The sequence below is a fragment of the Macrobrachium nipponense genome, chromosome 22 (assembly GCF_015104395.2).
Source record: "Macrobrachium nipponense isolate FS-2020 chromosome 22, ASM1510439v2, whole genome shotgun sequence".
NCBI classification, from domain to species: Eukaryota; Metazoa; Arthropoda; class Malacostraca; order Decapoda; family Palaemonidae; genus Macrobrachium; species Macrobrachium nipponense.
Window position 1 is genome coordinate 53,539,841 of NC_087213.1, and position 25,000 is coordinate 53,564,840.

At 38.7% G+C, this 25,000-nt stretch overlaps 1 long non-coding RNA gene across 2 annotated transcripts in view; it reads right to left on the minus strand.

The window, feature by feature from the left end:
• The window catches only part of LOC135198647 (uncharacterized), a 148,964-nt gene that overhangs the window by 31,079 nt on the left and 92,885 nt on the right, over positions 1–25,000 (minus strand). The window lies entirely within an intron of this gene.

Sequence of the window (25,000 nt, forward strand, 5' to 3'; positions counted from 1 at the left end):
TTATATACATATATATATATATATATTATATATATATATATATATATATATATATATATATAATCAAACCTTGAAAAAAAGAAGAATCACTAAATGAACAATATAAAATATAAAATAATAAGAAATAATCACCCTTCAAAAGAAAAGTTTATAATTCAGATTTTAATATACATTAAGAAATAAATATTCCATATTTAATAATAATAATAATAATAATAATCAATAATAATAATAATAATAATAATAATATAATATATTATATTATTGTTAATTATTATTTTATTATTATTATTATTATTAATTATTATCTATGACTTCATCAAATCAAGTATTCTACTCCATTAATATAATTTTATACGTACAGATTATCTATAAAATAAAAAAATAAAAAAAAATTAAAAATAATAAATAAAAGATGAAAACTATTAAGTAAATCATTCAGAACAAGTTCCTAATTGCCGAGTGACACAGTGTGCGATAATTAAGAGCAATAAAAGAAAAAAGAAAAATAAACTATTAAATGAATCACGCAGCTGACTTTATGAAATTCGTCGCTCAAGCACAAAGCTCTCTTCTAAAAGGCATCAGTGGGAGAGAACGCCACATTTGGACTGATAAATAAAGTGAAAAAATGCACACATATAAATAAGAAGAGAAAACATTTGCACTTATAAATAAACAGGGAAAAAAATTTGCACTTCTAAATAAAAATTTAAAAAAAATTTGCACTGGTAAATAAAAAGTGAAAAAAATTGCACTTATAAATAAGAAGTGAACAAAAATTGCACTTATAAAAAAGTGGGAAAAATGCACTTATAATGAAATGTGAAAAAAAATTGCACATATAAATAAAAACTGACAAAAAATTGCACTTATAAATAAAACGTGAAAAAAAAATTGCACTGATACATAAAAAATAAACATAAAAAAATTGCACTTATAAATAAAAAGTGAAAGAAAAATGTGCACTTATAATAAAGTGAAAAAAATACAAATACATAGGTACCTTTAATAGATTACAATTGAAAAATGCGCAGGTTTCTTCGGCGCAATCGAGTTTTCTGTACAGTGTATAATCAAGGCCACCGAAGATAGATATATCCTTCGGTATTCTCGGTGTATAATGCTGTTTGAGCCGCGGCACACGTAACTGAAACCACGGCCCGGTTGTGGTCTCGTATATCGTTCCCAGACGCGCGATCATGGCTCAACTTAGCCTTAAATAAAAAATAAAAACTGCTGAGGCTAGAGGGCTGCAATTTGGTATGTTTGATGACTGTATGGTGGATGATCAACATACCAATTTGCAGCCCTCTAGCCTCAGTGGTTTTCAAGATCTGAGGGTGGGCAGAAAAAAGTGCGGACAAAAAAAGTGCGGACAGGAAAAGTGCAGACAAAAAAAGTGTGGACAGAAAAAGTGCTGACAGAAAATGTGCGGACAGCAAAAAGTGCGGACAAAAAAAAGTGCGGACAGAAAAGTGCGGACAGAAAAAAGTGCGGACAGAAAAGTGTGCGGACAGAAAAAGTGCGGACAGAAAAAAGTGCGGACAGAAAAGTGCGGACAGAAAAGTGCGGACGAAAAAGTGCGGACAGAAAAAAGTGGGCGGACAGAAAAGTGGACGGAACAGTGCGGACAGAAAAAGTGCGGAAAAAAAAGTGCGGGACATAAAAAGTGACGAAAAAAAAGTGCGACAGAAAGGTGGCGGACAGAAAAAAGTGCGGACAGAAAAGTGTAGGACAGAAAAAAAGAAAACCGGACAGAAAAAAGTGCGGAAAAAAAGGGCGGACAGAAAAAGTGCGGACAGGAAAAGTTGGCGGAACAGAAAAAGTGCGGACAGAAAAAAGTGCAAAAAAAAAGTGCGGACAGAAAAGGGCGGACAGAAAAAATTGCGGACAGAAAAGGGTTGGACAAAAAGTGCGGACAGAAAAAAGTGCGGAACCGAAAAGTGTCGGACAGAAAAAAGTGGGGACAGAAAAAGTTCGGACAGAAAAAATGCGGACCAGAAAAAAGGCGAACAGAAAAAGTGTAAGACCAAAAAAGTGCGGACAGGAAAAAATTGCGGACGAAAAGTGTAGGAACAAAAAATTGCGGACGAAAAGTGCGACAAAAAAAGTGCGGAAACAAAAAAAGTGGCAGACCAGAAAAGTGGTTCGGACAGAAAAGTTGTGCAGACAGAAAAAGTGCGGACAGAAAAAAGTGCGGACAAGAAAAGTGTCGGAACAGAAAAAGTGCTAACAGAAAAAAGTGCGGAACAGAAAAAGTGCGGACAAAAAAAGACGGAAAAGGTTTGCGGACCAGAAAAAGTGCGGACAGAAAAAAGTGCGGACCGAAAAAGTGCACAGAAAAAGGCGGACAGAAAAAAGTGCGGACAGAAAAGTGTAGGCAGAAAAATTGGCGGACAGAAAAAAGTGCGGACAGAAAAAGTGCGGACGGAAAAGTGCGGACACAAAGTGTATGACAGAAAAAGTGCGGACAGAAAAAAGTGACGGTACAGAAAAAAGTGTAGGACAGAAAAAGTGCGGAAAAACAAAAAAAGGTGCGGACAAAAAAGTGTCGGACAGAAAAGGTGTAGTACAGAAAAAAAGAGTGCGAGGGCAGAAAAAACAAAAGTGCGGACAGAAAAAGTGCGGACGAGAAAAAAGTGCGGACAGAAAAAGTCCGGACAAAAAGTGTGGCAGAAAACAAAAAAGTGCGGACAGAAAAAAGTGCGGACAGAAAAAGTGCGGACAAAAAAAGTGCGGGACAGAAAAGTGTAGGACAGAAAAAGTTCGGACAGAAAAAAAAGTGCGGACAGGAAAAAGTGCGGACAAAGGTGCGGTACAGAAAAAAGTGCGGACCGAAAAAAGTGCGGACAAGAAAAAGTGCGGACAGAAAAAAAGTGGTGGCGGACAGAAAAAAGTGCGGACAGAAAAAATTGCCGGACAGAAAATGTGGACAGGAAAAAGTGCGGAGAGAAAAAGTGCGGAACAGAAAAGTGTAGGACAGAAAAAGTGCGACAGAAAAAAGTGGGCAAAGGGATTGGGACAGAAAAAATTGCGACAGAAAAAAAGTGTTGGACGAAAAAGTAGGACAGAAAAAAGTGGGACAGAAAAAGTGCGGACAGAAAAAGTGCGACTAGAAAAAAGTGCGGACGAAAGTGTGGACAGGAGTGTGGACAGAAAAAGTGGGACAGAGTGCGGACAGAAGCGGCAGAAAACAGAAAAAAGTGCGGAACAGAAAAGGGTAGCAGAGTGCGGACAGAAAAAGTGCGGACAGAAAAGTGCGGACAGAAAAAAGTGCGACAGAAAAAGTGTAAAGCAGAAAAAGTGCGGACGAAAAAATGCGGACAGAAAAAGTGCGGACAGAAAAAAGTGCGGACAGAAAAGTGGGACAGAAAAAATTTCGGACAGAAAAAAGTGACAGAGTGGCGGACAGAAAAAAGTGTAAAAAGGACAAGGAAAAAGGTCGGACAGAAAAAAGTGCGGACCAAAAAAGTGCGGACAGAAAAAAGTGTGGAACAGGAGTGCGGACAGAAAAAGTTCGACAGAGTGCGGACAGAAAAAAGTGTAGGACAAAGTCCGGACAGAAAAAAGTCCGACAGGAGTGCGGACAAAAAGAAAAAAGTAGTACAGAAAAAGTGCGGACAGAAAAGTGAGGAACAGAAAAAGTGCGGACAGAAAAAGTGCGGACAGAAAAAAGTGCGGACAGAAAAAGTGCGGACACAAAAAAGTGCGGACAGAAAAAGTGCGGACAGAAAAAAGTGCGGACAGAAAAGTGTAAAGACAGAAAAAGTGCGGTTACAGAAAAAAGTGCGGACAGAAAAAGTGTAGGACAGAAAAAGTCTGACAGAAAAAGTGCAGACAGGAAAAATGTGCGGACAGAAAAAGTAGGACAGAAAAATGCGGACAGAAAAAAGTGCGGACAGAAAAGTGTAGGACAGAAAAAGTGCGGACAGAAAAAAGTGCGGACAGAAAAAAGTGCGGACAGAAAAGTGCGGACAGAAAAAAGTGCGGACAGAAAAGTGCGGACAGAAAAAGTGCGGACAGAAAAAAGTGGCGGACAGAAAAAAGTGCGGACAGAAAAAAGTGTTAGACAGTAAAAAAGTTGCGGACAGAAAGTGTAGGACAGAAAAAGTGCGGACAGAAAAGTGTAGGACAGAAAAAAGTGCGGACAGAAAAAGTGCGGGACAGAAAAAGCGGACGAAAAGTGTAGGACAGAAAAGTGCGGACCAGCTAAAAAAATTGCGGAAACAGAAAGTGCGGACAGAAAAAGTGCAGGACAGAAAAAGTGCGGACAGAAAAAAGTGCGGACAGAAAAAAGTGCGGACAGAAAAAAGTGCGGACAGAAAAGTGTAGGACAGAAAAAGTGCGGACAGAAAAAAAGTGCGACAAAAGGGGTAGACAGAAAAACAAGTGCGGACAGAAAAGTAGGACAGAAAAAGTGCGACGAAAAATGCAGACAGAAAAAAGTGCGGACAGAAAAAGTGCGGACAGAAAAAGTGCGGACAGAAAAAAGTGCGGACAGAAAAGTGTAGGACAGAAAAAAGTGCGGACAGAAAAGTGTAGGACAGAAAAGTGTAGGACAGAAAAAAGTGCGGACAGAAAAGTGTAGGACAGAAAAAGTGCGGACAGAAAAAAGTGCAGACAGAAAAAAGTGCGGACAGAAAAAAGTGCGGACAGAAAAGTGTAGGACAGAAAAAGTGCGGACAGAAAAAAGTGCGGACAGAAAAAGTGCGGACAGAAAAAGTGCGGACAAGAAAAGTGCGGACAGAAAAAGTGCGGACAGAAAAAGTGCGACAGAAAAAAGTGCAGACAGAAAAGTGTAGGACAGAAAAAGTGCGGACAGAAAAAAGTGCGGACAGAAAAGTGTAGGACAGAAAAAGTGCGGACAGAAAAAAGTGCGGACAGAAAAAAGTGCGGACAGAAAAAAGTGCGGACAGAAAAAAGCGGAACAAAAAAGTGCGGACAAAAAAGTCGGACGAAAATCCGACGGAAAAAAGGCGGACGAAAAGTGTAGGACAGAAAAATGCGGACAGAAAAAGCGCGGACAGAAAAAAAGTGCGGACAGAAAAGTGTAGGACAAGAAAAAGTGGCGGAAAAGAAAGTGCGGACAGAAAGTGCGGACAGAAAAACAAAAAAGTGCGGACAGAAAAGTGTAGGACAGAAAAAAGTGCGGACAGAAAAAGTGCGGACAGAAAAAAGTGCGGACAGAAAAGTGTAGGACAGAAAAAGTGCGGACAGAAAAAAGTGCGGACAGAAAAAAGTGCGGACAGAAAAGTGCGGACAGAAAAAAGTGCGGACAGAAAAGAGCGGACAGAAAAAAGTGCGGATAGAAAAAGTGCGGACAGAAAAAAGTGCGGACAGAAAAGTGTAGGACAGAAAAAGTGCGGACAGAAAAAAGTGCGGACAGAAAAGTGTAGGACAGAAAAAGTGCGGACAGAAAAGTGTAGAAAAGAAAAAGTGCGGACAGAAAAAAGTGCGGACAGAAAAAAGGTGCGAGAAAAACGTGTAGGACAGGAAAAACAAAAAAGTGCGGACAGTTAAAAAAGTGTAAGGACAGAAAAGAAAAGTGTAGGACCAGAAAAAGTGCGGACTAGAAAAATGCGGACAGAAAAATGTTAGGACAGAAAAGTGCGGACGAAAAGTAGGACATCCAGAAAAAACAGTGCGGCTAGAAAGGTGGACAGACAAAAAAAGTGCGGACAGAAAAGTGTAGGACAGAAAAAAGTGCGGACAGAAAAAAGTGCGGACAGAAAAAGTGCGGACAGAAAAAAGTGCGACAAAAGTTTATTACAGAAAAATGCGTACCGAAAAAAGTTTGCAGACAGAAAATGCGGACAGAAAAAAGTGCGGACAGAAAAAAGTGCGGACAGAAAAAAGTGCGGACAGAAAAAAGTGCGGACAGAAAAGTGTAGGACAGAAAAAGTGCGGACAGAAAAAAGTGCGGACAGAAAAAAGTGCAGACAGAAAAAAAGTGCGGACAGAAAAACAAGTGCGGACAGAAAAAAGTTGCGGACAGAAAAAGTGCGGACGAAAAAAGTGCGGACAGAAAAAAGTAGACAGAAACACGTGGTAGGCCAGAAAAAGTGCGGACTAGAAAAAAGTGTAGGACAGAAAAAAGCGGGCGGAAAAAATGAAAAGTGCAGGACAGAAAAAAGTGCGGACAGAAAAAAGTGCGGACAGAAAAATGCGGGACGAAAAAGTGCGGACAGAAAAAAAGTGCTGACAGAAAAAAAAGTGCGGACAGAAAGTGTAGGAAAAGCAGAAAAAAGTGCGGACAGAAAAGTGCGGAGGAAAACAAAAAAAGAAAAAAAGTGCGGACAGAAAAGTGTAGGACAGAAAAAAGTGCGGACAGAAAAGTGTAGGACAGAAAAAAGTGCGGACAGAAAAAGTGCGGACAGAAAAAAGTGCGGACAGAAAAAAGTGCGGACAGAAAAAAGTGCGGCAGAAACTGTAAAAAAGACGAAAAAGTGCAGACAGAAAAAGTGTGGGACAAAAAAAGAAAAAAGTGCGGACACAGTGGCTCGGAAGAAAAAGTCGCGGACAGAATAAAACAAAGTCTGGCAGAAGAGAAAACTGTTAGGACTGAAAAAAAGTGCCGGACCAGAAAAAAGCTGGCGGACAGAAACAAAAAGGCGGACAGAAAAAATGTAGGACAGAAAAAAGGCGGACAGAAAAAGTGCGGACAGAAAAAAGTGGACAGAAAAAGTGCGGACAGAAAAAGTGTAGGACAAAAGGGAAAAAAGGCGACAGAAAAAAGTCGGACAAGGAAACAAAAGTGCCGGAAAACAGAAAAGTGTTAGGACAAATCTGTGCCGGACAGAAAAACAAAAGCTTCGACAGGAAAAAAAGGCGACAGAAAAAAGTGCCGGAACAGAAAAAAGTGCGACAGGAAAAAGCGGACTAGAAAAAAGTGCTGGATAGAACAAAAAGTGCCGGACAGAAAAAAGTGGCAGGACAGAATGTAGACAGAAAAAGTGCGGAAAAAACAGAAAAACGTGCGGACAGAAAAAAGCGCTTTTTAGGACAGGAACAAAGTGCGGAAAACCAGAAAGTGTAGAAAACGAAAAAATCGCGGACAGAAAAAAAGATGCGGACAGAAAAAAGTGCGGACAGAAAAGTGTAGACAAAAAGGTGCGGACAGAAAAAAGTGCGGTAGAAGAAAAATCGAAAAACAGGAAAAAAATCCGGACAGAAAAGTGTAGACAGAAAAAGGTCGGACAGAAAAAATGTAGCGGACAGAAAAGTGGCGATATGGGAAAAAGTGCGGATCAAGAAAAAAGTGCGGACAAAAAAGTGCGAAAAAACAGAAAAGGTTAGACAGGAAAAATGCACAGAAAAAGTTGAGACCAAGCAAAAAAGTGCGACAGAAAAGTTGTAGGACAGAAAACATGGAAAAACAGAAAAGTGCTAGACAGGAAAAAGGTCGGAACAAGAAAAAAAGGTCGGCGGACAGAAAAGTGCGCGAAAAAACAGAAAAAAGTGCGGACAGAAAAAGTTCGGACAGAAAAGTGTAGGACAGAAAAAAGTGCGGAACAGAAAAAGTTGTGGACAGGAAAAAAAGTGCGACAGAAAAAGTTGCGGACAGAAAAAAGTGCCGGAGACAGAAAAGTTGCGGACAGAAAAAAGTGCGACAAAAAAAGAAAAAAGTGCGAGAAAAAAAATGGCAAAAAAGACAAAAAGTGTTAGACAGAAAACAAAGTGCGGAAACAGAAAATGTTAGGTTCCAGGAAAAGGCGGACAAAAAGGAAAATAGGACAGAAACAAATGCGGACAGAAAAAAGTGCGGCAAGAAAAAAAGTCGGACAGAAAAAAGTGTCGGACAGAAAAAAGTGCGACAGAAAAATAATCGGACAGAAAAGTGTAGGACAGGAAAAACAGTCGGAAAAAACAGAAAAGGTAGGACAGGAATAAAATGCGGAACAGAAAAAAGTTGCTAGGACCAGAAAAAATCGGACAGGAAAAGTCGTAGGACAGAAAAATGACAGGAAAAAAAGTGCGGACATAAAAAAGGTCAGGACAGAAAAAAAAAGTGCGGACAGAAAAAAGTCGCGCGGACAGAAAAGTGCTAGGACAGAAAAGTGCAGGACCAGAAAAAAGTCGCGGACAGAAAAAAAACAAAGGTGCGGACAGAAAAAAGTGGGTCAGAAAAAAAGTTAGAAAACAGAAAAGTGCGGACAGAAAAAAGTGGGCGGACAGAAAAAAGTCGCGGACAGAAAAAAGTCCGCGAAAAAGTGCGACAGAAAAAGTGTGGACAGAAAAAGGTCGGACGAGAAAAAAGTGCGGACAGAAAAAGTGTAGGACGAGAAAAAGTGCGGACAGAAAAAAGTGCGGACAGAAAAAATGTACAGAAAAAGTGCGACAGCGGGACAGAAAAAGTCGAAAAAACGGACAGAAAAAAGTGTAGGACGGATCAGAAAAAAGTAGAAAAACAAAAAAGTGCGGACAGAAAAAAGTGACGGACAGAAAAGTGCGACAGAAAAATGCGGACAAAAAGTGTGAAAAGGGCGGACAGAAAAAAGTGCGGACAAGAAAATCAGAAAAAAGTGCGGACAGAAAAAATTGCGACAGAAAAAAGTGCGGACAGAAAAAAGTTGTTAGGACGGGTACAGAAAAAAGTGAGGACAGAAAAAAGTGCGGACAGAAAAGTGTTAGGACAGAGCGGACAAGAAAAAAGGGCGGACAGAAAAAAGCGGACAAAAAAGAATGTAGGACAGAAAAAGTGCCGGACAGAAAAAAGTCGGACAGAAAAGTGTGCGGACAAGAAAAATGCTGGACAGAAAAAAGTGCTGACAGAAAAAGGCGGACAGAAAAAAAGTGTTAGGACAGAAAAAAAGCGGACCAGAAAAAATGGGGACAGAAAAAGTGGACAGAAAAAAAGGCGGACAGAAAAGTGTAGGACAGAAAAAGTGCGGACAGAAAATGAGGACAAAAAGGCGGACAGAAAAAGGCGGACAGAAAAAGGCGGACAGAAAAAAGTGCGGACAGAAAAAGTAGGACAGAAAAATGGCGAAGAAAAGGTGGACAGAAAAAAAGTGGAGAACCGAAAAAAGTGCGGACGAAAAAAGTGGGACAGAAAAAATTCGGACAAGAAAAGGTAGACAGAAAAAGTGGGACAGAAAAAAAGTCGGACAGAAAAAAAGTGGACAAAAAGTCGGACAGAAAAAAGCGACAGAAAAGGCCGACAAAAAAAATGCGGACAGAAAAAAGTCGGACAGAAAAGTCGGACAGAAAAAATGGGACAGAAAAAAGGTGCGACCAGAAAAAAGGGACAGAAAAAATGGAGGACAGAAAAAAGTGGACAAAAAAGTGGGGGACAGGAAAAGTTGGCGGACGGAAAAAAGTGCCAAACAGAAAAAGTGCGGACAGAAAGTGGGACAGAAAAAAGTCGGACAGAAAAAAGTTCGGAACAAAAAAAAAAGCGGACAGAAAAAGGGGACAGAAAAAAGTGCGGACAAAGAAAAAATTGGACAGAAAAAAGTGCGGACAGAAAAAAGCCGGACAGAAAAAGTTGCGGACAAAGAAAAATGAGGAAAAAAACGTAAAAGGGCGGACAAAAGGGCGGACAGGAAAAGGTGGACAGAAAAAGGAAAAGGTCGGACAAAAAAGTGTAGGACAGAAAAAGGCGGACATAAAAAGTAGGTAGGCCAAAAAGAAAAAAGTGCGGACGAAAAGTGTACGGACCTGAAAAAGTGCTACAGAAAAAGTGTAGGACAGAAAAAAGTTGCGACCAAGAAAAAGTGTAGGACAGAAAATGTTGCGGACAGAAAAAATAGCCGGACATGGAAAAGTGCGATAGGAAAAAAGTTCGGCAGAAAAAAGGGTGCGGACAGAAAAAGTGTAGGACAGAAAAAGTGCGGATAGAAAAAATTGCGGACAGAAAAAATAATGTAGACAAAAAAGAAAAAGTGGCGGAAAGAACAAAAATGTAGTACAGAAAAAAATTGCGACAAAAAACTGAAAAAGTGCGGACAGAAAAAAGTCGCGGACAGAAAAGTGCTAGACAGAAAAAAGTGCGGACATAAAAGTGTTAGGAACAGAAAAAGTTGCGGAACAGAAAAAAGTGCGGACAGAAAAAATGGACAGAAAAAATGGAGGACAGAAAAAAGTGCCGGCCTAGAAAAAACGGGTGTAGGACAAGAAAAAAGATGCGGATAGACAAAAAGTGCGGACAGAAAAAAGTGCAAGACAGAAAAAGTGCGGACAGAAAAAGTGTAGGACAGAAAAATGCGGACAGGAAAAAAGTGCGGACAGAAAAGCTGACAAAGTGCAGGACAGAAAAGTTGATAGGACAGAAAAAGTGCGGACAGAAAAGTTTGTAGGACAGAAAAAAAAGGATGGCACAAAAAAAGTCGTGGTAGGACAGAAAAAAGTGGCTGGACAGAAAAAAGTGCGGACAGAAAAAATAAAAGTTGCTGGACAAGAAAAAATTGTTGCGGACTAGAAAAGGTGCGGACCATGAAAAAAGTGCGGACAGAAAAGTGTAGTACCTGAAAAAAATGCGGGACAGGAAAAGTGGTAGGACAGAAAAAAAAGTGCGGACCGAAAAGTGCTAGGACGAGAAAAAAGTTGGCGGACCAGAAAAAGGTGCAGGGACATAAAAAGTGGTGGAACAGAAAAACAAGTGCGGACAGAAAAAAAAAAAAAAAAGTTGTAGGACAGAAAAAAAGTGCGGACAGAAAAAAAGTGTATGACCAAAAAGTTGTGCGGACAAAAAGAAAAAGTGCTGACAGAAAAAAGTGCGGACAGGAAAAAATTGCGGACAGAAAAAAGTGCTGGACAGAAAAAGTTGTTGGAACAAAAGTGGTAAGGACAATAAAAAAGTGGCGGACAGAAAACGTGTAGGAACAGAAAAAAAAGTGCGAAACGAGAAAAGTTGGTTAGGACGAAAAAAAGTCGGCGGACCAGAAAAGTTGTAAGGACAGAAAAAGTTGCGGAAAGAAAAAAAGTGCTGGACAGAAAAAAAAAGTGCAGGACAGCAAAAAAGTGCGGACAGAAAAAATTGCGGACAGAAAACTGTTAGGACAGGAAAAAGTGCGAACAGAAAAAAAAGTTGCGGACGTAAAAAGTGCGGACAGAAAAAAGTGTGGACAGAAAAAAAGGTGTAGGACAGAAAAAAGTGGACAAAAATCGGACAGAAAAAAGTGCTACATTGAAAAAAGAATGCGGACAGAAAAAACTTGCGGACAAAAAAAGTGTGCGGACCAGAAAAAGGGTCGGACAGAAAAAAAATTGTGCGGACAGAAAAGTGTCAAAAAAGGCGAAGAAAAAAGTGTTCGACAAAAAGTGTGTGGAACAAGAAAAAATACTGCGGACAGCAAAAGTGTTAGGACAGAAAAATAAGTGCGGTACAGGGGGGGGGGGAAAAAGGGCGGGAAGAAAAGTGTAAGACGAAAGAAAAAAAGTGCGGACAGAAAAAGTTTGCGGATAAGAAAAAGTGCGGAACAGAAAAAAAGTGCCGGACAGAAAAAAGTGTGGACAGAAAAAAGTCGTCGGACAGAAAAAAAGTGCGGATCAGAAAAGTTGTAGGACAGAAAAAAGTTGCCGGACATAAAAAAGGTGGCGGACAGAAAATAAGTGCGGACAGAAAAATTGTAGGGACAAAAAAGAAAAATGCGGACCAGAAAAAAAAGGTGCGGAACAGAAAAGGTTGTAGGACAGAAAAACAAGTGCGGTACAGAAAAAGTGCGGGACAGAAAAAAAGGTGTAGGACAGAAAAGTGCGGACAGGAAAAGTGTAGGACAGAAAAAGTGCAGAGAAAAAAGTGCGGATAGAAAAAGTGCGGTAAAGAAAAAGAAAAATCGCGGACCAAAAAAGTGTGGTCAGGAAAAATGCGAAAACAGAAAAATGCGGACAGAAAAAGTTGCGGTACAAGAAAAAAGTTGGCGGACATAAAAAATTGCGGACAGAAAAAAGTGCGGACAGAAAAGTTGTAGACCAGAAAAAGTGCGACAGAAAAAACGTGCCGTACAGAAAAAAAGGTGCGGGACAAAAAGGTAAAAGGTCAGTAAAAGGTGCTACAGAAAAAAATGGTCGGACAGAAAAAAGTGCAGGACAGGAAAAGGTGTAGGACAGCAAAAAAAAGTGCGGACAGAAAAAAACGGTGACAAAAAAGGTCGACAGGAAAAAGTTGCGGACAGAAAAAAGTGCGGACAGAAAATGTTAGGACAGAAAAGTGCGGAACAGAAAAAAGTGGCGGACAGAAAAACAGTGCGGACAGGAAAAAGTGATCAGTAAAATAAAAAGGATAGCGGACAGAAAAAGTTGCGCGAACAGAAAAAAGTGCGACAGCAAAAGTGTGGAGAAAAAATGCGGAAAAAGTGGAAAAATGCGGCACAGAAAAAGTGTAGGACAGAAAAAGAGTGCGGACCGAAAATGCGACAGAAAAGTTAGGGACAGAAAAAAGTCTGGACAGGAAAAAAGTGCTGACAGAAAAAGTCGGACCAGGAAAAAGGTAGGACAGAAAAAAGGCGACAGAAAAATGCGGCAGGAAAAAATCTCGGAACAGAAAAAGTGTAGGACAGAAAAAGGCGGACAGGAAAAAATAATTGCGGACAAAAAAAGTGCGGACAGAAAAAAAGAGTGCGGAACAGAAAAAGTGTGAGGAGAAAAAATCGACAAAAGAAAGAATGCGGACAGAAAAAAGTGTAGGACAGAAAAAAGTCGGAACAGAAAAAATGCGGACAGCAAAAAGTGCGGACAGAAAAAAGTCGGACAGAAAAGGTAGGAACCAAAAAACTGCAAAAACAGAAAAAAGTCAGACAGAAAAAGAAGCTGACGGAAAAAACAGAAAAATCGCGGACAGAAAAAAGGTGGACAAAAAGGTGTAGACAGAAAATAAATTGCGGACAGAAAAAAATCGGACAGAAAAAATGTCGACAGAAAGCCGTAGGGCAAAAGAAAATCGGACAGAAAAAAAGGGCGGACAGAAAAAGTTTAGGACAGGAAAAACTGCGGAAAAAACAGAAAAAATGCGGACAAAAAAAGTGCGAGAAGAAAAAGTGCGGGACAGAAAAGGTGTAGGGACAGAAAAATGCGGACAGAAAAAAAGTGCGGACAGAAAAGTGTAGGCCAGAAAAAGTGCGGGACAGAAAAAAGGCGGACAGAAAAAAGTGCGGACAGAAAAGTGTAGGACAGAAAAAGTGCGGACAGAAAAAGCGGACAGAAAAAAGGCGGACAGAAAAGTGTTAGGACAGAAAAAAAGTCGGACAGAAAAAAGTGCGGACCAGGAAAAATTGCGGACAGAAAAAAGTGCGGACAGGGAAAAAAGTGCGGACAGAAAAAAGCGGGACAGAAAAAAAAGTGCGGACAGAAAAATGTAGGACAGAAAAAGTGCGGACAGAAAAAAAGTGCGAAGAAAAAAGTGGCGGGACAGAAAAAAAGTCCGGACAGAAAAGTGTTAGGACAGAAAAACTGCGGACAGAAAAAAAGTGCAGACAGAAAAAAAGTGCGGCAGAAAAAAGTGCGGACAGAAAAAAAGTGTGGACAGAAAAGGTCGTTCGGACAGAAAAAAAGTCGACAGAAAAAAAAGTGCGGACAAAAAAAGTGCTGGACAGAAAAAGTGGAGGGCAGAAAAAAGTGCGGACAGAAAAAAGTGCGGACAGAAAAGTGTTAGGACGAAAAAGTGCGGACAAGAAAAAAGTCGCGGACAGAAAAAAAGTGCGGAAAGAAAAAACGTGGGACAGAAAGTTAGGACAGGAAAAAGTGCGGACAGAAAAAGTGCGGACAGAAAAAAGTGCGGACAGAAAAGTGTAGGACAGAAAAAGTGCGGACAGAAAAAAGTGCGGACAGAAAAAACGTGCGGGACAGAAAAAAGCGGACAGAAAAAGTGTAGGGACAAAAAAGTGCGGACAGAAAAAAGTGCGGACAAAAAAAGAAAAAAAGTGCGGACAGAAAAGTAGGGACAGAAAAAGTCGGGACAGAAAAAAGTTGCGGACAGAAAAGTGTAGGACAGAAAAAGTGACAGAAAAAGTGCGGACAGAAAAAGTGGGCGGACAGAAAAAGTAAGGGAACAGAAAAAGTGGGACAGAAAAAAGTGCGGCCGAAAAAAGTGCGGACAGAAAAAAGTTTGCGGGCAGAAAAGGGTAGGACGAAAAAGGTGCGGACATAAAAAAGTGCGGACAGAAAAAAGTGCGGACAGAAAAAAAAAAGTGGTGCGACAGAAAGTGTAGGACAGAAAATGCGGACAGAAAAAAAAAAGTGCGGGACAGAAAAAAGTGCGGACAGAAAAAGTGCAGGACAGAAAAAAGGCGGACAGGAAAAAAGTGCGGACAGAAAAATGCGGCAAGAAAAGTGTAGGACAAGGAAAAGTGCGGGACAGAAAAAAGTCGACAGAAAAAAGTGCGGACAGAAAAAAGTGGCGGACCAGGAAAAGTAGGGACAGAAAAAAGTTGCGGACAGAAAAAAGTGCGGACAGAAAAAAGTGCGGACAGACAGACAAAACCGGGACGATAGTTTTCTTTTACAGAAAACTAAAAGTTAGGGAGGTTGAACAGCAAAGTTTGAAGAAAGGAAACTGGAACGGAGGTATAGTAAAATGCTACAGTTTAGGTCTCTGCAAAGAACCTGAGGTAATGCCTACAGCGCACCGCAAGGGGTGCACAGACGGAACTAAACCCACCTACGGGACTAACTATTCTGTTATTTATTATTCAGCGCCTGAGAGAAATGACACCTGATTAACTTATGCTAATTATATGTCATATAACTTATTATAATTAAATGATTTGCTGGCCTATATGCATCTTTTTAATTCAACAAAAACATTATACTAATAAATTATTTTCTGGACTATAATATATATCTTCATAATTTAACAAATGCATTAAATATAATAGGAAATAAATGGCTGGCCTTTTTTATTTCTTAATTTTAAAAATGTCATCGTTCCAATAATAATAATAATAATAATAATAATAATAATAATAATAATAATAATAATAATAGACTTCCATCTATCTTCAAAACTGGTCAAAAGAATAATATAATAATAATAATAATAATAATAATAATAATAATAATAATAATAATAATAATAATAATAATAATAGACGTTCATCTATCTTCGAAACTATTCGAAAGACATAAAAAGAAAAAAATAAACTTTTCCCTGATTTTTCTATGTCCTCACCCTTCCACCCCCACCCCCCCCAAAACACACACATTCTCCCAAGACTCTCTCCGTGTTAAGTCGATTAACCTTTTACGAAAATTCTCAAGCTTATTTTTTTCCCAAAAGGTCAAAGGTTCGTTCCCTGGGGTTAGGCGTGACGTCACGTGGTCCTTCCTGTGCTCTGTGGCGAGGGTGAATAATGATTGATATATTATGTCCGTTAGTGTGTAGCGATGCCCTTTTTCTATCAAAAACACTTGTGATTAACTTGTGTGTGTGTGTGTGTGTGAGAAAGACAGACAGAGAGAGAGAGAGAGAGAGAGAGAGAGAGAGATCAAGTTAACTCTATGATTGAGAATCAGGTCATACCATCTATATATATATATATATAATATATATATATATATATATATATATATATATATATATATATATGTGTGTGTGTGTGTGTGTGTGTGTGTGTGTGTGTGTGTATATACATGGTATTATGTATATATATAAATATATATATATAAATATATATATATATATTATATATAAAGGATATCGAATTTAAAACCAATTGAGATACACCTGTCCATTTCATCTCCCAATCTCTAATTTTGACGTAAACATCGATTTACAACAGTAATTACTGAATATCATCTACATCTGAAGAATATCTTTTGCACAGGGGCCCCGTGGCATGTGCCATTTCCCCAGGAACATATGAGAATATGCAAGTCATAAGATCTGTTTTTCGGACTTGCGACCAAATCGTATCTCGTTTTTCTGAGCCAAGAAATTCGGCGACCTGTGCCGGCTTTGTCTGGCCGTTCAACGTCAGATCTTACAAACTACTGAGGCTAGATGGTTACAAATTGGTATGTTGACCACTCACCCTCCAGTCATCCAACATACCAAATTGCAGCCCTCTAGCCTCACTAGTGTTGATTTCATTCAAGATTAAAGTTAGCAATACACATGCATCTGGCAACGACACAGGCCAGGCCACCAACGGGCCGTGGTTAAAGTTTCATAGGCCGTGGCTCATACAGCATTATATACCGAGACCATCGAAAGATAGATCTATTTTCGGTGGCCTTGATTATATCATCGAATTTATTTATTTACTTATTTTGCGCAGACTTAAGACAATTGTTATCTAACTCTGAAACATGATGTTGGTGATGAATCAACTGAAAAGACAGATGAAATTTCTCTCGAAAAAAAGGTCACCTCATTCACGTAACACAAAAGAAAGTCGTGTGACAGGCTTAAGAATGACACAGAACTTAATAACTGCGCATATGACACAGACTTCAAAAATACCAGAAGAGGGACTAGTGCAAAGACTTAGGATTGACACAGACTTACAAGCGCTCATGTAACAGACTTATATTAGCAGAAAAGGGACAAGTGCCAAGACTTAAAATTGAAAGGACTTACAAGTGCTCATATGGCACAGACTTCAAAAATACCACAAAAGGGACTAGTGCAAAGACTTAGGATTGACACAAGTTTACAAGTGCCCATGTGACACAAACTTAAAATGAGCAGAAAAGAGAGTAGTGTGAAGACTTGAGAGCGAAGGAGACTTTAAAGCGTTCGTGTGACAAATTTCAAATACCCGAAAACGAACTACTTATATAAGTGTGACGCCAACTTTTTAGGTGCTCATGTGAAAAAGACTTACAAATACCGGGAAATAAACTTTGTGTGGTAGACTGAAGAGTAACACAGACTTTCTGGTGCTCATGTGACACCAACTAAAAAAAATTGTTTTTTAAATGAAAGCAACTATGTGAGATTCTTGAAAACGCCAGCAAAGGAAATCTTTGGTGTCCACAGAATATATATATATATATATATATATATATATATATATATATATATATATATATATATGATATATATATATATTCTAGTCTCGCATTCTGGACAGGTGCCTACTCCAACCATCGCACGGAGGTGTGTGTTTGTGTGTGTGTGTATGTGTACCTTCGGTACCATTGTTTATGCAGAACTGAGCACACTCACAGTTACACCAAACTGCAGTTTCTGGTCCTGACTCTATTTTAGGCAAACGCATGGCACTGCTAACACGGTTTCTGCGTTGAGATTTTATCTAGGCCAGACCTGGTACAGTTCTGCAACCACGTCTGCATTAGAAAAAGGAACCGAGTTACAGTTCTGAAATGAGTATTAAAAAATACAAAACAAAATAACTTGGGATAGGACACTCAAAAAGTTATAAAAAAAAAAATTAAGAGTTCTCAAATTAGTACAAAAAAATGAGACAGTACTCAAATTAGTAAAGGAAAATAAGGGAAAATATTATTTGGGAGTACTTAAATTATCTTTATATATATATAATATATATATATATATATATATCTATATATATATATATATATATATATATATATATATATATATATATATATATATATATATATATATATATATATATATATATATATATATATATATATATATATATATATATATATATATATATATATATATATGATATATATATATATATATATAATATTATAATATATATATATATATTAGTACTCATATATATATATATATATATATTATATATAATATATATATATAAAATATTATAGGTATATTATAAATAATATTAAATAAAAGGAACCCATAAAAACACCAAAATAAAGAAAGAAAGTACTATATTTCAGAGACAGAAATATAGTACTTTCTGTCTATATTTTGGTGTGTTTATGGGCTCCTTTTATTAGATGGTAATTCTGATGTAAACAGAACATTTTTACCAGTTATATTATATATATATATATATATATAATATATATATATATATATATGATTGGTAAAAATGTTCTGTTACACACAGGTGTGTATGATATTATATATATATATATATATATATATATAATATGATATATAATATATATATATAATATATATATATATTATATATATATAATATATATTATATATATATATATTATATATATATATATATATATATATACCATATATATATAATATTATATATATATATATATACATATATATACCTGTGTGTACGTAAGTACAGTGTGCATCTTACCCACCCAACCCCTCGATTCTTAACTCCCCAAATCGGCCTGGGCACGGAATTCCTGCTGGAGCTGCGAGAAGAGAACCCGGGGTTTAATTGGGTCAGCGTTCGCATTGGGCCCAGGAAGGGATTTATCTGGCACAGGTGGGCATCCTAAATACCATGCGCCCGCCTGACCTGGATCACCCGTTGGGTCGTGGGCCTGTTTTTACGTTTTGCCTCTGCTGCTGCTGCTGGTCTTGGATGGGCACGGGCTCTTGCGTTTTGAATGAGTGTGGAGTTATCTTACGAAACCTTCTCTCTCTCTCTCTCTCTCTCTCTCTCCGAGACATTTGAATGAGTGTGGGGTTATCTGACGGAAGCCGCATCCTTCTCTCTCTCTCTCTCGCTCTCTCTCTCTCTCTCTCTCTCTCTCTCTCTCTCTCTCTCGGACATTATGAATGAATGTCATCTTATGTAGACAGCATTCTCTCTCTCTCTCTCTCTCTCTCTCTCTCTCTTTACATATCTGGTAAAATGAAACAGGTTAAAGGATTTTTTTTATCTCAAACAAAACAAAAGCTCAACCGGAGCTTCTTGAATCAGCTGATAATGACAGATCGGAAAGAACGAACAGATGATACCCAACAAAGACACCAAGGGCAGAGAGAGAGAGAGAGAGAGAGAGAGAGAGAGAGAGAGAGAGAGAGAGAAATGGACGCGCAGATTTTACCAAAGCAAAACAAGATAAAAATAGAGTTCTTCCACACTGCTTACTTAAGACGTATTACGACATTTGCTGATTCAAGAAAATACCGGAACAGATATAGAATAGAATAATATATAGAATTTAGGCCAAAGGCCAAGCGCTGGGACCTATGAGGGCTTGGAAGGTGTAACATTATTGTCTGTTTGTTTGTATGGTGTTTTTACGTTGCATGGAAGCAAGGGTTAATTCAGCAACGGGACCAACGGTTTTAAGTGACTTCCGAACCGCGTCGAGAGTGAACTTCTGTCACCAGAAATACACATCTCTAACTCCTCAATGGAATGCCCGAGAACCGAACTCGCAGCCACCGAGGTGTAACATTAAGAAAACCTTACAGCTGCACTATGATACCGTGGTTACGAGCCGGTTAAGGAGAGTAAGATGGAAGAAAGAAAATATGAACGGAGGTACAGTAAAAGGGATGAAAGAGGTTGCAGCTAGGGGAAGGGGGGAACGCTGCAAAGAAACTTAAGTAATGCCTACAGTCCACCACGTGAGGTGCACTGACGGCACCAACTCACTGCGGGGTAGAATGGCCATATATAAGATTTTTTTGGACCTTTTGATAGTAAGAAAGCCGGCTACAGAAACTGAACGATAGAGCCAAAATCAGGCCTAAGAGATTGAGACCAGACCTCACCAAAAGCCTCAGGGCGCCTCCAAACTTCAAAGTACCGACGTCGAGATGAGACTTGAGAATATCTTTCGATTTTGAAAGTGAAATCCTTCATGATTTAAAGACCCTATCCTCAGACTTTGGCTAAAGCATATATCTGTGTGGATTTAAAGACAGGAAAAAAGTATTTTGTAGAATCTAAGAAACAAAGTGACACCTTTGGACTTATCCAGAAATAATCTGGACTGTAAACTATATATATTTACGCTACAATTTTAACAGATGACATCTTTAGACCTTTCCTATAGAGACTGATGTCATCTGATGCCTGAAACTGAAGTGTCACACCTTTCTAACATTACATCATCACTGAAAGATATTCCATTCAAACACTCCTCCCCCCCTGCTGGTCAGAACGAAGAAGGTCACCAAAAAAAAAAAAAAAAAAAAAAAAAAGGAGTTGGAGGATGCCTGGGGGAACTTTCACTTAGAAAGGATTGGGTAACTTTCTTGCTTAATTCATTTTCTCAGCAGAATTTCCCGCCGGTGGGAACTCCAGAGGACTCATTCGTTCATTTAGTTCAAAATTGTCTTCAGAACGATGGCCAAAGGTCAATCGCAAGTGCTGGAACCTACGAGGTCAGTCAGCGCTGGAACGGAAACTGACAGTAGTAAAAATGGTCTGAAAGGCGTAACAGGAGGAAAACCGCAAAGCAATCAGTTGCAACTTGCTGTATGAATCAACTGTCAGGAGAGCGTTGAGCAAAGTAAGATGGAAGAAAGAGAATATGAACGGATGTGCAGTAAAATGAACGAAAGGGGTTGCATCTAGAGGGTTAAGGAAGGGACGCTGCTAAGAACCTTAAGGAATGCCTACAGTGCACCGTATGAGGTGCACTGATTCCAACAACCCACCCTACCCCCCTCCCAGAGAGGGGTAGCTTCATAATGATCGTGCTTACGACTGTCATAATAAAACCTTACTCTTAAAATAAGCAAAATAGAATAAGACTAAACATCATCTCCTTATTCAACTTCATAAAACAGTAACTCAATAACAGACAAAAAAGTCCACAAAAAGTTACACTCAAATCAAACCCCGTCAGTAAACCATTCGGTTTTTTAAACCAGTTGGATGAAACATATCAAGCGAACCCATTTTTTGAATATAAGCATTATTAAACAGATTCCTTCGAAGACCTCAGGTCAAACCTGTTGCCACCAGCAGCAACTTGGAGGAAACTGTCTTTCAGAAGTTCATGAAGGCAGAGGCCACTTGAGGGTTGCCAAGGTAGTATTCAGTCAGTCTGTCAGTAAGGATTGCATAAGGAGAAACCAGTTCTGAACAAAAAAAATAAAGGAGGGGAGTAGTATATGGTATACGTGTCGGCCTCCCATTCGAAAAAGGAAACCATCTGTTGTGGAACAAAGGAGAAAAGGGAAGCTGCCAATGGAGGTAATGAAACCACACGATTAATCACTCATCTTCTCAGTCTTCTTATTCTGGTGCTTCTTCTTCTTCCCAGTCCAAAAATAAAAAGAGGCATCAGCTAGCAAAAATGGCAGCCATAGCATCGCCCTTTGTTGTCATCTGAAGAAGCAACCGTTCAGTTTCATAATCTTCCAGCAGAAGATATCCCAAAGTTCTCTCGACTCTCTCCTAGAGGCATGACACGTACGTATCCTCCTCCCAAAAACTGTTCTTCACGGCGGCCCCACTACCAGCGGATCCTTGTCGGCGGTGAATTCCCAGCGCGCTACAGCGATGCTTCCTACGGCTGGCAGCGGCGTACGGGCGAGGATGCAGCAGCAGCTGATAACTGTACCAAGGCCACGTTCATCTATACTTTCTAGCAGCCAGAAAAACGTAAAAGCAGATAAAAGAAAAAAAAAAAAAAAAAAAAAAAAAAAAAAAAAAAAAACGAGCTGACGTAATGGTTTCATCATCATAAACACCTCCGGTGAAGATGTGCCGATTATCTTCGTTTGCCCCGAGAGATGGCAGAGGAAGAGAGAGAGACAGAGAGATAGAGATATAGAGAGAGAGACGAGGCTTAAAAAAAGCTCATTCACCGGATGAATGAAGCGTATGACAAGAAGAAGAAGAAGAAGAAGAAGAGAGAGGGGGAATAGGAGAAGAGCAGCTCCAGGAGAGCTGGTTGGTGCGGTCCTAAGGCAAGGCTTCCTTTCTTGAACTCCCGAATGTAGAGAAGAAGAAGAAGAAGAAGAAGAAGAAGAAGAAGAGAGACAGAAGACGAGGCAGAAAAGCAGCAAAAGCTCGAAGGCATCTACCGATTGGAGTCTGGCCTTCCGTCTGTGCCGGAGAGGACTACCACTGGCCCCCCTTCCCAACCCACCCCCCACCCCCTCCATAACGGCCCCCACCCCTCCGGCCCCCCTACTGCTGCAAACTGCACGGCCATGCACATACATACTACATTCCTAACTCCCCATATGTTAACGGGACCTCATCATTACAAAAACACACACGATGCAGGCGCCTGAGAGTTGTGCTTTCATACCTTCCGCGGAAGGTTGTCAAGCGGGAGGGATCCAGCTTGAGATTTGATGCAGCATTTTAAAATATTTCTCTCTCTCTCTCTCTCTCTCTCTCTAGGAAGGTTGTGACCTTAAGTCGGTACCATTCGCGCTAGATAGAAGACATGACGAAATATAATCTCGTAAGTATTGCCTCAGTCTATTTGGGTCGCAAGATATGAAATTCCTACTCGTGGAAATTAAGAGGAAAAAAATATAATTCTTCGCTCAATCAACGAAGCTCTTTCGATGCGAGAGAGAGGAGAGAGAGAGAGAGAGAGAGAGAGAGAGAGAGATGAAGCCACCTCAAAGATTTGTTAAAACGCTGGGAACACATTGCTGGAAACTAGTAGAAGGAAGAGATTATTATCATAGCTCCGCTCGGTGCCTTGGAACTGCTGCACAATTACCTCAGACCACAGATAATTCTCTCTCTCTCTCTCTCTCTCTCTCTCTCTCTCTCTCCTCTCTCTCTCCCCCCTTTTTCCCTCTCTTCCTGGTGCCGTAACCATCGACAGACAATAAATCGAACAAAAGGGACTGATGACAAGTGTACCATTACGTTGCATATCCCAACTCGCCGTGAAGGGTGAACGACTCTCGAGACAAAATAGTAAACAAAACATCTCCTTAGCTTTCTCGAAGGATCCGCTGCTACGCCCCCTTTTGCTCTGCAAAATTCGCGAATTGGAAGACCGTAGATAAAGTCAGACTCATATTTTCCCGATTTGCACTGGGAAACAAAAGGACGAGATGTAACTTTATTCATTCATCTGTTTAGTTATTAATTTGGAAGTTTGTATTTAAAGTGATGGGTTCGTTTCATATGAATAATAAATATAATAATTAGTCTATTTCTATATAGTATATTTATTATATATCAGTATATATACTATATATATATATATAAACTATATATATATATATATATGTATGGTATATATATATATATATATATATAATACATTTGCCACCATCCTTACACAATAAGTGATGGAACAGCAGAAAATACGATGAAAATAAAAATGTTCAGCCTTGTGCATATCTTGACGAAAGGTAAAAAACACAGGTTTTTTCATTACATATTTTTTAGTAAACTTATTAATAAAGAAAAAAAAAACACCTTATTCCTACCTCATTTATCAACAGTTTTGTGGTATTTTATTTTTACAGAGGCTTATTGTTTCATATTTATATTTTTCTTATAGTATATTCTGGTGACGTATGCATGCTTTATAACCTCAATAATCTATTCCCCCTGATGCTCGCTCTCTCTCTCTCTTCTCTCTCTCTCTCTCTCTCTCTCTCTCGTCAACCATTAAGCAGTTTCTCAGTGTTCCTGATACCGGAGAGAGAGAGAGAGAGAGAGAGAGAGAGAGAGAGAGAGAGAGAGTTGAACGTCGACCCAACAGGGGCCTCTTCCCTGCGACGTAATGTAAATAAATAAATATATAAAACTAAAAATACAGTTAAATAAATAACGTCTATTCCTGTATATCCAAATAAATCATTCTTACGCCTCTATACAGAGATAAATATCTACTATGCATGTATACAAATATAAAAACCCTCAATATACATATACATAAATAACCTCCATTTCAATATCATATATATATGTATATATACATATATATGCTACCTCCGTACCTATATAAATAAATGAAAAAATATATAACTTCCACGCCTGTGTACATAGATACAGAAATATCTTCAATGAATGTATACATTTACGTATACATAAATGTATGCATGTGTACAGTAATTCATACATTTGTACACAAATGTATAAATGTAGCATACAAATATGTGTTATGCGCACATGAATGTATCCATGTGCGTAGTACAAATGTATTCGTGCACAAATACACGTATACATGTATAAAAAATATACATAAACCAGCGATATATTTAAATAAAAATAATGAATGAAAGTAAACATAATAATAATATTAATGATAATTAATATAAAAATAATAAAAAGAAAAAATAATAATATAAAAATAAAAATAATATATAACATTCATAGCTGTTTAAAAAATGAATTTATTATATATATATTATTATATATATATATATATATATATATATATATATATTATATATATATATATATATATATATCTATTATATATCATACTATAATCATACTATAATGGGCGTAATGTCTGGTCTGTCTGTCCATTTCAAATCACGGCCAAACGCTGGTCAGATGGCATGAAACTTGGCAGGGTTATGGTGGGGACCCCTAAGATGGTTTGTAATGGTGTTTCATCCAACCTACCCCCTTCCTTTGTAGGGGGTGGGGGTGAGAAGGGATTCCCTGAAACGGAGCTGTTTCTGGCAGTGAAACGAGGCTGGTTATTCCCGTAGACTTAGTTACTTTACGATTTTTCATACATAATTTCTGTACAACTTCCCCGGAGAAAGTCGCGAATATTTCAGCCCGGACACAATAGAAGATGAAAATTATCATCAATATCCGCAAGATTTTTTTAATAACTTAAATCCATCGGGACTTCCAGTGCACAAAATAACGTTGAAGAAGTACTGCCGTAGTAATGCGCTTCGGAATTTTTGATCCTGCCAATGGACATAATAAAAAGGAAACTAACAAGTTCCTACTTTCTACTCTTTTTTGGAAGACACAGGATCATAAGAGCATTTATCAGTAGCCATAACGCACTGACATACAAGTTGCGTCTTTGCAGTAACATAATGAAAAGAAAGATACTTTATTATTCGTATCACCGTGCAAAGAAATTGACAAAGAAACGAACCAAAAAAGATCCCTGTTCCGTTAAATGAAAGTCACTGACAAGAGAGAGAGAGAGAGAGAGCATTTAACGACATTAATGCACTACAATTTTATAATTTCATCTTGCAATCGAAAAATGAGAGAGAAAGAGAGAGGAGATAATTTGTGATTTG